This window comes from Myxine glutinosa, chromosome 11 (assembly GCF_964187855.1).
Source record: "Myxine glutinosa chromosome 11, kmMyxGlut1.1, whole genome shotgun sequence".
In the NCBI taxonomy this organism is placed as follows: domain Eukaryota; kingdom Metazoa; phylum Chordata; class Myxini; order Myxiniformes; family Myxinidae; genus Myxine; species Myxine glutinosa.
Genome location: NC_136271.1, coordinates 38678491 through 38695855, shown reverse-complemented (window position 1 = coordinate 38695855; position 17365 = coordinate 38678491).

Below are 17365 nucleotides of genomic sequence, written 5' to 3'. Positions count from 1 at the left end.
AGGACCCTGGTGAGTGGGCCGATGACCCATCATTTCAGTCATCACAGCAAGTCTTGCGCGGTATTGCCACTGTCAACGACTTTGCAGAACGTGGTGTAGCATTCATACAGGACTACAATCAAGTCTTGACAAAGGATGAACAGCAGCGCCAGTACCTGTTGCAAGTTGTTGAGTGGCATCGCCATCAGTTCCCAGACGCAAAGAAGATAAGGAGGAAATAATTTACCACAGAACTTATTAATGAGGAATCAATGGTCTGGAGGACTCTTACTCTGTGTGTTTATGATGATTGTCATACATTCTTACTGATTTGGGATTACATCTGAGTGTTAGTTTATTTAAAACAATTTTGTGTGTCGATACTGAAACATTGTAATTTTCAACCCATGTGTGACAGTAGTAAATAAAGTCGTATAGAAACCGTCTTTGGCACATTTCATTTTCTCACAATGATGAACAATTTTCGCAACAAGCACCTGAAAAAAGTCCAATTTTATTTTTTGGTGTACATTTGAGGACCACCCTAATATATATATATATATATATATATATATATATATATATATATATATATATATATATATATATATATATATATATATATATATATATATATATATATATATATATATATATTGTTGTGGATATGAGGATTGTGTTTTTTTTATTGTCTCATTGTGGACCCTCCTGCCTCCAGTCTGTGTATAAAGGTCAAAGGTCGTTCCGTAGTTATTTCATAAACATCCACCAGCCAATCATAGATTTCCTCCTTGTCGGTAGTTATTTCCCTATTCTGTGTATTAGGCTAAGGATTTGTCTTCCATTAATTGACACTCCATTGCACCGAATTCAAATAGATAGATCCCCTTTTATTTTCATTCACAAAGCCTCAATTGCCAACTGCATTCACCGCGACTCCATTAGCCACGAGGTAGCCTCGGAGAAGAAGGGGGAGGAGCTGCTGAATCCTGGGCGTGCCGCCCATCGTCATCAAGGGTGGAGCCAGAGGGCCCGTGCCGACCAATCAGGGCCGAGGCGAGCTCACCGATGGGCGTGTTCTAGCGGCCGGCGGCTTGATCGCCCGCGGCGTTATAAGAAGCGCGGGGGAAGCCTTTGACACAAGTGCGCAGGAGTGATGAGAAGGAAGCCTCTGAGAGAAGTGCGGAGGAGTGATGAGAAGGAAGCCTCTGAGAGAAGTGCGCAGGAGTGATGAGAATGAGGCCAAGAGAGAAGTGCGCAAGAGTGATGAAAAGGAGTCCTGAGAAAGCACACGACGTCCCCACGGCAGCAGTTTGAACCACCGGAGCTTGAACCACAGGAGCTTGAACCACAGCAGCTTGAACCACAGCAGCTTTGAACCATCGCAGCTTTGACCGCCGCAGCTTGAGCGTTGACGGCAGGTTGCTGTTGAGGAAGGGTGGCGGCTGCTCCCTCCCGGCCCGGCCGTCCTCTGGTCCGAGCTGAACCTTCCTCCCGGTCCAGCCAATCGTTCCTGCCTCCATTCCCCATTCGTGTGAGTCCGTCTTTGTTTGTTCTGTCCCTGGGTTAATTAAGACTGTAATAGATAAGCTAGAGTTTCACTGTGTCCTTCTGGTCCGTCCCTCTTTCTGCTTTATTTTATTATCTTTCCTTCTTCCTTGGTTTCTTTCAATCCTGTAAATAGTAATAAATAATAATCGTATTTCAAACCTTTTTGTCTCCTTCTTCTTCTTCTTCACATCCGCATCGTCTTTGTCTTTTCCTCATTGAATATCTGTGGCACGATTTGGCCAACGTTCAGAATCGGGCTTAGTCATTGTTAACGGTTCGGGCCGCGGCGCCATCCGCTCGGCAAATCCAGTAACATCTTATCCGCGGTCCGTAACAATATATTGTTGCGGATTTGAGAATCCTGTGTTTTTTTTTATTGTTGTAAGTGTCATGAATCTTGTTGTAAATATCACCCTCCGTCGTGTAAAGGTCAAAGGTCGTCCTCCTAGTTAATCCATATACATGCACGTAGCAAATCATATATCCTTCTAAATAGTTATCTCCTTATTCTATGTAGTTTAAGGCTCTGTTCCCACTAGTTGACACTGCATTGCATCAGATGACATAAGATAGTTCCCTACCATATCCCAAAGCCTCCATTGCCAACTGCATTGGGCGGTTTTCTGCATTTGCCGCCATTGCCATGTGCTCCAGCTCGGAGAAGAAAGGCGTGTCTCCACCTCGTCATCAGAGGGTGGAGCCAGGAGAGCCCTTGCCGACCAACCAAGCACGAGGGGTTTGGCTTGAGAGGGCGGAGGGAGAACGATCGGGGAGGTTCGCGAAGGTTCGAGGGTGTGGCCTCTATAACCCGCAGCGGAACGCCCCCATGGGAGCTGCGTGATCCAGGAGATGAGAGAGGGATGTCCCGTGAGCTTTGAACCACCGCAGCTTTAACCACCGCAGCTTTAACCACCGCAGCTTTAACCACCGCAGCTTTAACCACTGCAGCTTTGAGCTTTGACGGCAGTTTCAACCGTGGCCGCGAAGGAACGCCGCCGTGCGAAACTGATCGAGAAGGGGCGGCGGCTGCTCACTCCCGGCCCGACCGTGCTCCGGTTCCAGTTGAACCTTCCTCTCCTTCCCGCCATTCGTTCCTGGCCTCATCCATCCATTCATGTACGTGAGTTTGTTTTGTGTGTCTTGTCCTGGGGTTAAGTAAGACTGCATAGTATAAGCTAGTAATTGCACTGTGTCTTCTAGTACTTCCATTCTTTCTGTCTTTATTTTATTGTCCGTCCTTCTCCTTGGTTCTTTTGATTGTGTAAATAATAGTTAATAATAAATTATATTTGTATTTCCTCCCTTCGTTCTTCTTCTTCATGCTCGTCCGGTCGTCTTCGTGATTTCCCCATTGAAAACCTGTGGCGTGATTTTGGCCAACGTTTCAGAATCGGGTCAGTTACCTGCTAATGGTTCGTGCCGCGGTTGCTAAACCGCTCGGCAATTGACATCTGTCCGCGGTCGCGAACGAGGTTGCGCACCTGCCTCTCCGGAGGGAGCTTGGGCAACTTCAGGACCACGTCGGTCAGTCATAGACGAGGGGATTAATCCCCCCTCGATAAGGGGAAAAGAGGCCGAAGGAGAGATCCGTAACAATATATATATATATATATAACTGTGAGAAATAGTAGAAACTCCACAGTATGAGCAGGGCGTCTCATTTGCATTGAATAAATAATCGGGAGATTAAATCAGACGCGGACGTAGCTTCAGGACTAAGGATGAGAATAGGGAGAGTCCTGAAGCTATGTCCGCGTCTGATTTAATCTCGCGATTATATATATATATATATTGTTACGGACCGCGGATAGGATCTTGTTTTGCCGAGCGGATGGCGCCGCGGCCCTAACAGTTACCCCGACTAACCCGATTCCTGGACGTTGGCCAAAATCGCGCCACAGATATTCAATAGGGAAAAGACAAAGGCGACACGGATGTGAAGAAGAAGAAGAAGACAAAAAGGTTTGAAATGCTACTAAATTTATTCCTACTATTTACACAATCAAAGAAACCAAGGAGAAGGAAGGATAATAAAACAATTTACAGAAGAAATCAGAGACACAGTGAAAATACTAGCTTATCTAACAGGCTTAACTTATTCCCTGGACAGAACAAACAAAGACGGACTCACACGGGGAATTGCAGAGTGGATTGGCTGGAAGGAGGTGGGTGGCTGGAGGGGGAGGAAGGCACGGAGCTGGCTGGAGCTTGATCCCGCACGGGACGTCGGGCTGGACCTCGACGGCCGCCGATGCCACTGATCCTGTCGTGTGCGTGGGATCACGGGTCGGAGCTGCTTGGTGGAGCCGACGCGCTGGTGGGGGGTCTGGCGTGACGGGTCCTCTCCTCTCTCTTTCTTAGTCCAACCCAGTCCAACAACTTCCTCTCTTGCTTAGTCCAACAACAACTTCCAGGCTTTTCGGTGTTCTGATCTCCTCCCTCCTCGACTCTCTCTGGGGGCCTCTGCCTCGGGTTATATAAGCCCCACCCTTGACCCTTTTGCGAACCTCCCCCAAACGTTCTCTCTCCGCCCTCTAAAGCCAACCCCTCGTTCTGGGTTGGTCGGCAAGGGCTGGTTCACTCCTCCCCTCTATGACGAGGTGGAGACACGCCCTTCTTCCCCGACCTTGCCTCGTAGCCAATGGTGGTTTTGGGGGCGATTCGTGCTAGCCCCAGCCAAAGGGCAGCAATGGCAATGAAAAAACCGCCCAAAATGCAGTTGGCAATTGCAGCAAAGTGGACGGCAGATGAAATGCAGCAAAGTGGACGGCAGATGAAATGCAGCAAAGTGGCTAAACCGGGCACTTGGAAGATGCCATGTCGGAGGGATCTACTTTATTTAATGCAGTGCAATGGAGTGTCAAATTAATGGAAGACAAATCCTTAGCCTAATACACATAATAAGGATATAACTACTGAACATGGATATATGGTGTCCTTCGTGTATGCTTTATGGAATTAACTACGGGAACGCCCTTTGACCTTTATACAACAACAAATGCAGGAAGGAGGGTGACATTTTACAATCCACGACACAACAACAAAACAAAAAAACATTCTCATATCCACAACACTGCACCCTCCTCCCCTTAGGCATGTCCCGGGCCTATAACTGTAACTTTTAGTGTGGCACGTAGGTGTAGTTCCCTCTACATTTAACCTGACCCTGAGTGTGACAGTTTTAAAACATAAATAACTATGTCCCGCTGCTCCATTGCACCCTGCCTAACAGATTCACGCCCACAGCTAACCGAATTGTGGATTTGGTCTTCAAACTAAAACACTTATGGTGGGGGCGCATTATTTACAATGACTTGGCTTTATTTATAAAACGTAACCCAGGACCTGTGATTGTTCTTTTGGGGGGGAGACAGTCTGCTCTGCATCGATGCACCATGAAAGCACCGAAAAACGCATCAATACACCCTCAAGCACCAATCGGTGCACAGTCACTACAATTCATGAATAAAAATAACCAAACAACCCCTAACCCTGCTGGTGGTCTCTTGCTCTTTGGCTCCCTCTGCTGGCTATTTGCTTTCTTCCAGTTGTTGTCATCTTCTTTGCTGGCGGCCTATTTGTATTAAAATAAAATGCACCCAACGTGTCCATTTCTTTTATTTATGGCCCACAGGGGGGCCGACTATGTATGGTTCACCTGTGGGGCATCGGTGCCCTGTGGCCAAGGTCCACCAGCAAGATCTCGGGCCTTCATGGCCGGTTCCAGCAGAGGGGCCATGCCCCAACCCATGGGGTCCATAAGTGGTGCTCAGCCACAGACATGTGGTCCATAAGGTGGTGCATCGATGCAGACAGCTGTGGTTGCGAGAGGTTCGGGCACCCAATGGCGGACTCACGCACGCTCCCCTCGGCGCCCAGTGGCGCACAGGTCCTCATGTGGGAGACAAAGGGGGGAAAAGACAGATGAGTGAGGGGTAAGGTCTCAAGGGTACACATCAATAAGGCAATGCAAGGCGAAGTGCGTACGGAGAGCGAAGTGAGAAAGCTCGTCCCTACCGTACGTCACCCCCCCTGTCACCTACTCTACCCTTGCCCTTACCCCATATTTACAAAATCTACACCTTTACAAATTCGTCACTACTGTCACGTCTTCCCCATATTTCCCCTACACCAAATTCGTTCCCACAATCCCTCTAACCAAAATTTGCCATCACCCAATTCATCATCAATCCTCATAAGGAGGAAGAGATGGAACATCAGCACAATGTCACACCCACGTCATGATGCGTCTCACATTCCAAACATCTGCACAATAAAAATAATAAAACATGGCATGGTGTGGAGTTACGTCACCTCAGGTGAGTGGATGTAGATGGTGCGAGGAGATTCTTAATCCTAACTATCCTCTAAATGACATTAACACACTTTACACTACCCGGGGTCTTTCCCTGCCAATCCATTGGCCAACTTACACTATGGGTTCTAGAAACCAATTCCCATTGACCAAACTGTGGTGCTTCTCAATTTGGGGTCTCACTCCCCCGATTCGTCTCCCTGTGCCCTTGCACAATTTCCGGGCTGGGTCGTGTAGCTCTCCCAGCAGGTCTACCCACCTGCACACCTCCACCACTGTAGTTGCCACCCGAGCTTACCTAGCTCCTCACCCTAACCTAACTAACTGGGGAAGGCCCCTCATGGCTCTGTCACCCCTTGGTGCCCTCTGGCACTGGGCTACCCGGGTCCGTCCTCCGGATCCTCGGGCCCCATCCACAACAACTCTACCGGCTCCCAGAGCCCACCTGCGGCCTCACCTGGCCGACATCCTCACAGTGGTGGAGTGCCCAACCAACTACACACACTAACAGGCTACACGCCCAGCCATTTCCACGTCACTAATGCACCCATCCAAATACCATTCTTCCACCACGCACCACAGATGCCAATATTCAACCACAATTTACCTGTACCCTCTACCTAACACTTAAACTACCCTCCCCGGGTATTCGTGATGGGGGTCCATCCTCCTTTCCCCCATCCACACCTTCGCACCATCCACTCCACTGCACAGTTTCCACCATACTCACTCCACGACCACCCATTCCAATACTCCATATATTCCACACTACATGTATTTCACACAACCATTCTCCATACACCTGTTGTTGCACACCTGTGCAATCACACCTGGTGCCACCTGCACCCTCCTTCCTTCCTGGACCATTTGGGTCAACACAACACACATCACTATCACTCACTCAAACACTGCTCCATCCACCTGTTCAGTTGCACACCTGTGCAATCACACCTGTTCCTCACACACGGCATCATCTGAACTACCTGTTGCCCTGCTAACTTAGTGCTCCCCGTCTTCCCTTTAAACTAAGCACATACCACGTCATTATCATCCACTCTAATCTACCTGCGTCCCCACTACAGGTATCATTGTCACTACCTCACCTTAACGTTACCTAAAGTCATCTTCTAGGTCCCTACACACAATATCCTAACCCTCCCGGGCTAGTTTTCACTGCCAAACCCCATAACACTAGTGCTCCTTTGCCCCCGCTGTGAGAGATGGCAAAGTTGCCATCCCACCACATCGGGCATCTTCCACTACCAATTTGGCTCATCCAATTGCAACCAATCAAAAATTTCCACTTACTGCCAATTCTATTCACTTTTCTAAATTTCGGATCAAAAACACTATCATCATTATCACAGTCCGCTTTATCTGAGCCTCGGTGCGTCGTCACGTCATTAAAACTCGGCTTCGCAAAGCCGAGCAATGAATTCGGGTGGTTTGGTCGCCTCGGTTGGATCCGTCCGGCATTCACGACTCTGGGGAGGAGGCATGCTCGGGCCGAGGTTCCACGCATCATCGCGGCTCGGTACCTTGCGGTTCCGGGCCCGATGGCTGAGGCTCGCCCGGTCGGAACCCCGTCCCCACGAGGGGGCACCGTCCGCTTCCTCCCACTCGCCCTTGAACCGGACCAGTCGCCTCGCCCGACAAGGCCCGGACTCGACCGTGCAGGGCGGGGCCAAGCCCGAATCGGCAACGGCGCTTCGAAGAGAAGCGACGCAGCATCGATCCGCGCCGGGCCTTGCATCCAACAAAGCGCACCGCATCCCGAGTGCTCGCATCGGCTATCCGTCGCCCTAAACGCTAACCCGTCCAATGTCGATGCTTTACTCGCATGCCCACACGCACACGCGACCCTTTTGACACTCACAAAACCCGGCGTTCCAACGCCGTCCGTACATTCCACACACTCCGTCCATTCCACCAACGCACTCCCTGTTACACACCACACCTCTCGCGCACACTCGCCGTTCGCACACTCCCTTAACACACCTCGCGCACCGTCTTGCGCACTCTCACCCACTCGGTACGTACTCCGTACCACTCACCATGGGCGTGCTCTCTTGCATCCACCGACTAACGCGCTGAGATGTGCTCCCTCGCACTCGCGCCACAACCAACTCAGGTGTGCTTTCTCGCACACCCTCGCCGTTCTTCCCATACGTGCATCCTCGCACCCGCTCCACCACCAACTCACTCCTCGTTTCACACTCCGTACACCCCGACGTGCATTCTCGCTCGCACTCGGTTTCACTCCCACACTTTATAACACACCCACTCGCCGACGCACACTTTTTCCTCACACGCATGCCATTTCCACTCACACGGGACCCTTCACCAACGCCCGGGTGCCATATTGACCCCAATCGTGCGACAATTCTCTTCGTGCCAAACATCCTCCTGCAAAATCTCCCCGCACAATACACAGCACGACTCACCTGGGGGATTCCCTTCTCCACGCGCACCTGCAAATCTTTATAAGGATTAGCAAGTACGGCATCAGGATGTGCATTCAGACTTTGAGCAATTTCCATTCCTTCCTCCGACTGTTGCTCTTCTACGTCTGTCGTTCTTCAATTTTAATTCCCAGCACTTTTGCTTTCTCTTTATTCACCACGACGACCGCTGGCTTTAATAAAATTCCCTCTTCTACCTCAACGGTCGCCGGTTGCCCTTTACTCCGGGTCGCGATTTCTACCCCGGTCCAGTTACCTGTGCTTTTCTCCACTTCGCTCAACCAGTGCTCCTCGACCCGCTTTACCTCGTCGTGCACCCTTGGGACCCTTTCGCTCAACCTGCGGTCTCTGTCCCTCTCCGCTTCCCTTACTTCATATGCGACTCTGTCCCTCGCCAGTCCCTCATTATCGGCCCTCATTTCGTTCATTATCACTTCAATTTTATTACTCAATTTCTCCCTCTCTATTCTCAGCATCTCGGTGAATTGCGCCACGAAGTCCCCCACATCAAAGCCCGCTGCTACGGTCACGGGCGCGGCAAAATTTGGTGCCGCTGTAACCACGTGCGCGAGAGCGCCATTTTGTGCACCTGATACCTCCTCAACCACCTCCTCATTGCTCGCCTCCTTTTCTTCCCTCTGATCCTGGGTTACCCCTAACCCCTCTTCTAGCTCACCCACCTGCATCCGATCGTCTTGACTAGCCATGGCGCGATTTCAAAGTTTGGGTTTTTTTTTTTTTAAACAAAACAAATTTCGGCTGCTCGTAATTTGAGCGCACGAAGCGCTTCAGGTCCGTTCTCGCTCCTGGCACCAATTGTTACGGACCGCGGATAGGATGTTGTTTTGCCGAGTGGATGGCGCCGCGGCCCTAACAGTTACCCCGACTAACCCGATTCCTGGACGTTGGCCAAAATCGCGCCACAGATATTCAATAGGGAAAAGACAAAGGCGACACGGATGTGAAGAAGAAGAAGAAGACAAAAAGGTTTGAAATGCTACTAAATTTATTCCTACTATTTACACAATCGAAGAAACCAAGGAGAAGGAAGGATAATAAAACAATTTACAGAAGAAATCAGAGACACAGTGAAAATACTAGCTTATCTAACAGGCTTAACTTATTCCCTGGACAGAACAAACAAAGACGGACTCACACGGGGAATTGCAGAGTGGCTTGGCTGGAAGGAGGTGGGTGGCTGGAGGGGGAGGAAGGCACGGAGCTGGCTGGAGCTTGATCCCGCACGGGACGTCGGGATGGACCTCGACGGCCGCCGATGCCACCGATCCTGTCGTGTGCGCGGGATCACGGGTCGGAGCTGCTTGGTGGAGCCGACGCGCTGGTGGGGGGTCTGGCATGACGGGTCCTCTCATCTCTCTTTCTTAGTCCAACCCAGTCCAACAACTTCCTCTCTTGCTTAGTCCAACAACAACTTCCAGGCTTTTCGGTGTTCTGATCTCCTCCCTCCTCGACTCTCTCTGGGGGCCTCTGCCTCGGGTTATATAAGCCCCACCCTTGACCCTTTTGCGAACCTCCCCCAAACGGTCTCTCTCCGCCCTCTAAAGCCAACCCCTCGTTCTGGGTTGGTCGGCAAGGGCTGGTTCACTCCTCCCCTCTATGACGAGGTGGAGACACGCCCTTCTTCCCCGACCTTGCCTCGTGGCCAATGGTGGTTTTGGGGGCGATTCGCGCTAGCCCCAGCCAAAGGGCAGCAATGGCAATGAAGAAAACCGCCCAAAATGCAGTTGGCAATTGCAGCAAAGTGAACGGCAGATGAAATGCAGCAAAGTGGACGCAGATGAAATGCAGCAAAGTGGCTAAACCTGGCACTTGGAAGATGCCATGTCGGAGGGATCTACTTTATTTAATGCAGTGCAATGGAGTGTCAAATTAATGGAAGACAAATCCTTAGCCTAATACACATAATAAGGATATAACTACTGAACATGGATATATGGTGTCCTTCGTGTATGCTTTATGGAATTAACTACGGGAACGCCCTTTGACCTTTATACAACAACAAATGCAGGAAGGAGGGTGACATTTTACAATTCACTACACAACAATAAAAAAAACATTCTCATATCCACAACAATATATATAGATATATATATTATATATATATATATATATATATATATATATATATATATATATATGTATATATATATATATATATATATATATATATATATATATATATATATATATATATATATATATATATATATATATACAGACTTGGCATTTAATATAGAATATTTTTTTTGTGGGGGTGAACTTACTTTTCAAGATATCTTAGAACCAAAAGTTCATTGGAATTATGTTGAAATTATTCCAGATTTTGTTAATGTGACCTTTAAAAGAAACAAAAACCACATTTGACTTTTCGAAAAAAATTAATTGATACTTGAAAGTGATGTAAACTGATATCGAACTCAATTCATGGACAGTACTGTGTTAAACTTCTGTACGTTTTCCAGAAGTATCTCTTTATTTTGCACATTAGCCAAAAATTTTTTTAACAAAAACAAAAGTTAAATTACGACTGGGATTACGGACAGTAAAATTACAGTTCAGTACTTCGTGTAACCCCCACGAGCAGTCAGGAGAGCACATACACGTTGAGGCATGCTGTTCACGAGATTTGCCAAGGTTTGGACAGGAATCGCTTGCCATGCAGTGACAGTAGCCTGCTGCAATTCACGCACAGAGGCAGGCTGCTGGTCCAAGTGGTCGATTTGACGCGTTAATTCTGCCCACAAGTTCTCTATCGGATTCATATCCGGGGCATGGCAGGCCACTCCATATGCTCTTCACCATGGTCAGCAAGAAAGTGTTGGATCATGCGAGCACGATGCGGCCGTGCATTGTCGTCTTGGAAGACAAAGTTTCCTCAAAAGGCTGCACGAGCAAATAGAAGCAATGTTTCTTCCAGAATGGCCCTGTACTTGAACTGGTTCAGGTTTCCATTCAGAACAACCAGGTCAGTTTTGCCCCCTGCATGAAAAGCAGCCAAAACGGTCACCCCACCCCCTCCAGCTTGGACTCTTGGCACTATACAATCTTTGTTGTAGGCTTCATGCACTTGTCTTTCGTTTCATCTTGTCTGCGTTTCATTTCGTTTCATCTTCATGTATGCGTTTCATGCACTATTCATCTAAATATATCTAAATATATATATATATCTAAATATATATATATATATATAATTTTACATATACTGTGTATGTGTATATATATATATATATATATATATATATATATATATATATATATATATATATATATATAATTATATATATATATATATATATATATATATATATATATATATATATATGTGTGTGTGTGTGCTGAAGAGCACTTACCTGAACGGATCCCACTAGTCAGGTTTGTTATGTAATTTCGTTCTTTTTTTGTGGAGATTAGCAAAACTATACATTTTTGGAAAGCTGATAGCACCAGGAATCCGAAAAACCATGTTTCCATTTGCGCAAATTTTTCTTTGGCGGCCATATTGGATTTTCAAAATGGCCACCATCGGAAACCTATTTTTCGCGATATCTCAACATCCGAACCACCTAGAGTGCTGATTCCAACACCTATACCCACATTTTTGGGGATGAGGAATCACATGAAGCCATCTAAAATAATCTACACCTACCCTGGGATACCAGGTGGCAGCCTACAGCGGATTTTCAAGATGGCCACTTTCAGGAAACATGTTTTTTTCTGAATATGTATACCACATTGAGTGATGTTTCGCTACATTGTGGCACACGGATCATAATTATGAAACCACATCCCTCATATATCCTAAACAGGTGATTTATGTATTCAAGAGGTAAGTATATAGAGATGAGGCTATACAATCCATAATTATACATGTAATAATTACTTTTATTTGAACATAGAATATTTCCCATAGATGAAATTTTATCTTTGTCAACATTCATCAACATTTTGTCCTCATAGGTTTTCAAATGTCCTCATCACTGTCGTCAGAGCAGAGAACAGGTTGACAGTCATCGTCGTTTTCACATTCGGAGCTGCACAAACACAAGTCTGTGCATGCCAAGTCATTGGCACGGCACGAACACCGTCTCGATGAGCAGTCTCCTTTGCACTGACATCTGACCATCTCAAGTATTGCTTTCGGTGCTGGTGGTACATCTGTCATTAGTGGTTTCAATTCCCCATCGTTGTCCTTGAAGTAGCCATGTTGCTGTGGATCCAGGAACACTTGATGTGCGATAGTAGCCTGAGCCCATACCCTTGCCTGAAGATGTACACGATCAACATGCTGATTTAGAGCCCCTAGCGTTGGAGGTAACTTGTGACTTTCAGTCATGTGTTTACAGAAGAGGTACCAGCGCAACTCCGGAATGCTGTTGATACATATTCCCTTTGGTACGTACACTGCACATACAAATCTTGCCAAGTTGGACATCTGATCTGCGGTCACATCTGCAGCATCACCGAGCATTCTCATGGCCTGTATCACGTCACTATCGGCTCTGACGAAAGCTTCAAACCATGTTGTTTTGCCTATTCGCGAAAACCGTCCAGTATTGTCTGCTCCTGTGAATGTGTGGAATGCTGGCAATGCCTTGGCCTTTTCGACGCCAAGATTGTTCCAGATTGGTTGTACTTGCACAAGGCCCGACACAAGGGAGACAGCAGTGTTTTTGAGCAGAACATCATAGTTAGCTATGACCAAGACCAGGACATCCGTATCAGGAGAGAAGAAGGTAAGCTGTTCTGCGTTGGGATTGCGGCGAGTTGCCAGCACTGCTTGGTGAATCATCAGAGTGTCTGCCTCCTCATGATTATTGTCTTCAAAATGCACGCCTTTGTTACTCTTGGCCTTTCCTGCTGCACATATAATTATCAGCTTGGAGGCATCTCTGTTGTACTCCAACGTTTTCTCAGCCAGATATTCTGCCAAATCTGACTTTGTCTGAGCGTGTGACAAGAACCGCTTCATGGTGATGTGTTGGATCTTGGTATTGTCCTTCACTTGGTACTGGACTGGATTGTGCCCCCCTCGTCTTTTTTTGTCTTGTGCTTTGCTTCAACGAATCGGCCTTGTAAGTATCAAACACGAGGATAACTTCGTCAAAATGTCTTGTCAGTGACATCAATCTAGTATTAAAGCTGACACTGAGATCTTCAACGGTTACTGTTGCAGCTGGTTTTGTCGACAATTTCTGTACAAGAACCATGGCGTCGACTACTGCTATTTTCATAGCTGCAGAGTTATGGACTTGAGCTTGAGGACTTGAGGTCGGAGCTAAGTCACCCGGAGCTAAGTCTCCATGTTTCACAAGGAGATGGATTAACTTTGACTTGTCAAGGCAAGGAAGCAGGTCACCGTTTGGTGCGAACAAGGCGCGAGGTGTAAGGGTGAATTCGTAGTTGCCTATTGCGTCTTTCTGGTCAACATCACGGCTTGATTTTGTCAATATCATCAGCCTTCCATACAAGTCTTTTGTTTCCTTCAAGTCGACTGACTTGTCCCTGAGCATGATCTTGGTCTTCTTCACACCAGACAAGTACATCGTGTTGTTTTCTTTTTTCACGGGTGCAAATAAGCTGACTGTTCCGTTGATTCTTTCGTCAACATACTCTTCGTACAAGTGTTGACCAATGTTGTCGATATTCAGGATTTGTGACGTGTGCTCCTCTGGGACATAGGCATGTGTGATCAAGTTGTATATGCTATTTCCTTCTGTGGTAAATGGATTGCCATGACTCATGATAGCAGCCTTGATCTTTTCAACCGCTGTATTGTTCAGATTCACTGCCCTCGGACTAAGTTCGTGGTGTTCTGTCACTTTGTCTGTTTTGGTGTCGAACTGATCTTTGAATTCTCTGGTCAGCCGTGACAATTCTGGAGAGGCCATAAAGAATCTCTGCCTTGCATTGGCATTATTGGAGATGCCTGGAAGTCCAGAATGAACCTTCATTGCTCTGTTTTCCTGTTCACAAGCGTGGTCTGCACCGATTGATACAAAGGGGATGCTAGATTTCGTTACTGAGATATTTCCATTCTCGAGTTCCCTGTATGTGGCCGGATGCGTCTTCCTCAGGTCATACATATCTGCTATGTATCGCGGCCAAAGACGTTTGTATTTGATACGATCCATGGAGAAAAATAGCTTGCTGAGTGCCTCACCAGATTCGAGGTGGAGTTTGAGATCTGCGTCCCGAGAAGCTTCCACAAAGAACAGAATTGTCTCCACTCGATGCAGGTAATTCATCAAGGACTTGAACATGGCTTTTTTGGATTGTTCTGTTTCCCAAGTCTTGAATATGTTCACAACATCAGCTGTAGTGATGACATTCAACAGCTTTGTGTTGGCTTCTTTCACACTTGTGGCTTTGGTGAACTTGTCCTTTTCTGAACATGCCTCGTCTATTTCTTCTGACATATCTGAGCAAACGGCTTTCAACTGTGGATAATCTTTGAAGAACAGGTCCAGCGCCATTTCATAAAGTGCTATATATGAATAAATATGAGCACGGAGAGTGCGTTTGTAATGCGAACATCTCAGGATCTGCCTTGTTGTTGAAGGTCCGTAGAGGTCGGCCTCTATCCACGCGTCATCAATACCTGAGTTCTCAATGGAAGTACCCAGGGCTCTCAAAGCAGCCATGACCACATGCAGCTCGCCAAGCCGAGGTACAACGGTACCTTTCAGGTCTGGCCTTGCATCCAGCAGCCTTATCACCTTTTCATAGAGGGCCATATCCCAGGAAATGACTGTAGGGTGGCTTGTACCAACAACTAAGTTCTTTAGCTGAGTTGTCTGAGAGATGACGGTCAGAAGAGTCGACCACTCGTGTGCTACTTCAGGTAGAAGGGGTAAGACTCCGACTTGTGTCAAACTGTGACTACCCGACAGCAATGAGTGGTATCCTGCCCAACCAGGTATATATGTGCTGTTTGATTTCTGCATTCTGGTGATCATAGAAGCAACCAACCATCCTAGATGTGTAAGGTGATACGCTGGTGATATACCATCCTTGCTGATGTGGAATGTGTCTGTTCTCTTTATGGTTTTCGGCACCGGCTTGTCACAATGAAGCATAGGAACCTGGTACGGGGTCACTGACAAACTGGTAGTGTCAGCTATGCTCAGTTGTGGTGCCAATGTTTCTCCTTGAGTGTCACGTTTTTGATAAACAGCAATGATTGTTCCATGGGTTGTCCCTTTGCCATCCACGCTGTCTTCAGCAAAGTCTGTGTTATCAGCTGCAAAAAACACAAAAGTTCCCTTCTTCAAAAATGGAGGAACATAAAGTCCTTGGAACTTCAGGGTGTTTTCCACAATGGCATTTGCTAGGGCTGTTTCGAGGTGCATAACACGACTGTACGAGACACAGTAACCTTGAGAGCAGAGACTTTCCAGGAGTTTCTTGTTTCTTGTGTCATGGTGAACTGCCAAGGCTAATCCTAGAGACTGTGGAGTTTCTTGTGATTTGGTTGATCGGAAGGTCGCAGAATCAGTTTTGGGCCTATAGTTCACTTGCTTGTCAGATTTGAATCCACCCAATAGCATCTGACTAACTGTGAGTACTTCTCTGTTAACGTGAGTGGTTCGTTTTTCAGTTTCTAGTGTTTCTGTTGGCCCCACCATAACCCATCTGATCATTGCGTGGAGTGCTGCTGGAACATCATCTGTGCTGCTAGTGACCTGTATAGCATCGGATGAGTTTTCCTGTTGGTGGAAGTTCTTGATAATTCTGCGCAATGCCTTTGCTGCTTTATAGATAATATTCAGATCGTCTACTTCACTTTCTATCATGGCAGACTGAACCATATCGGATTTGCATGCATCTGGGGAGTAAAGAACAGAAGGTTTTCTCTTGTCCTTTTGCCTAACAGACGTTACGTGTGGTAGTTCTAGAAGAATTCTCTCCTTGAGCCAGTGTCTACTATATGCAGGGAAGTGGTGCGCCAATGCATCTGTGCCACCAAGCAAGTTGATGTATGTTGTTTCAATGTGTGCCATGGATAAGTATTGTTTATTCTGAGTTTGACAGTCGACAAGGCTAATCAACTCAATCAAACATGATGTTTGAAACGGATGACCTCTCTCTGTTGTTCCCTTGTTATCCTTGGTATGTAACACATGGAATACATTTGTTGTCCAACATGACTTGTGGTATTGAACATCGATTGCATGTGCATCAGTGGGTGAGATGGATGTGTTTAACCTAGTTTGCAGGGTGAGATTTCCAGACAGCTCCACAGCATCGTGTAATGCTTTCCCACCGTTTTCTGTTCTCAATGTGTACAATTTTTGCTCGTTATCTTCCTGGCAGAAAAAGCAATGTTCCTTAATGAATGGAGCTGTTGCAGAACGTGTAAACGGACTGGTGGTGGAAGTTGATGGTTCGTCCAGTTCTGTGCTTTTTCGCTTTTGTCCACGTTTTTTCTCTGTGTAGGAGCCGACTGAAATGTGATATTGATGGCGGTCTTTGGCACGTTGTACCTTCTCTTTGTTGGTTGCATTTGAATAACAGATACGATGCCAAACTGCATTATTGAATTGCAGACTTTCACTTGTTTCATCCTTTAAGCGACTGTGAATTTTAACATATTTTCCATCATGGTAGGCTGCTCTATCATTAAGGGTTTGTAGCAAGTGTTCAAACGAGTCCGGTTTGGGCTGCTGGACAAGCGTTCCATATTTTGCTGAAGCGGTTTGACAAATTATGCAGTGCTGCCACTGTGTGGGCTGAGTCGTAACTTCACTCATCTTCTCTCAAGACCTGCAAATATATAAAACGACAACAGGTAAGTAATTGTGAGCTTCATGAGGTTTATTTTAAATGAACTATTAGGTCTGATATAATGACTTTCCATGTACATGAACTGAACATGTTGAAATGATCCCATTTATGACTATGACTGTACTGAGGTGAAACATCACTCAATGTGGTATACATATTCAGAAAAAAACATGTTTCCTGAAAGTGGCCATCTTGAAAATCCGCTGTAGGCTGCCACCTGGTATCCCAGGGTAGGTGTAGATTATTTTAGATG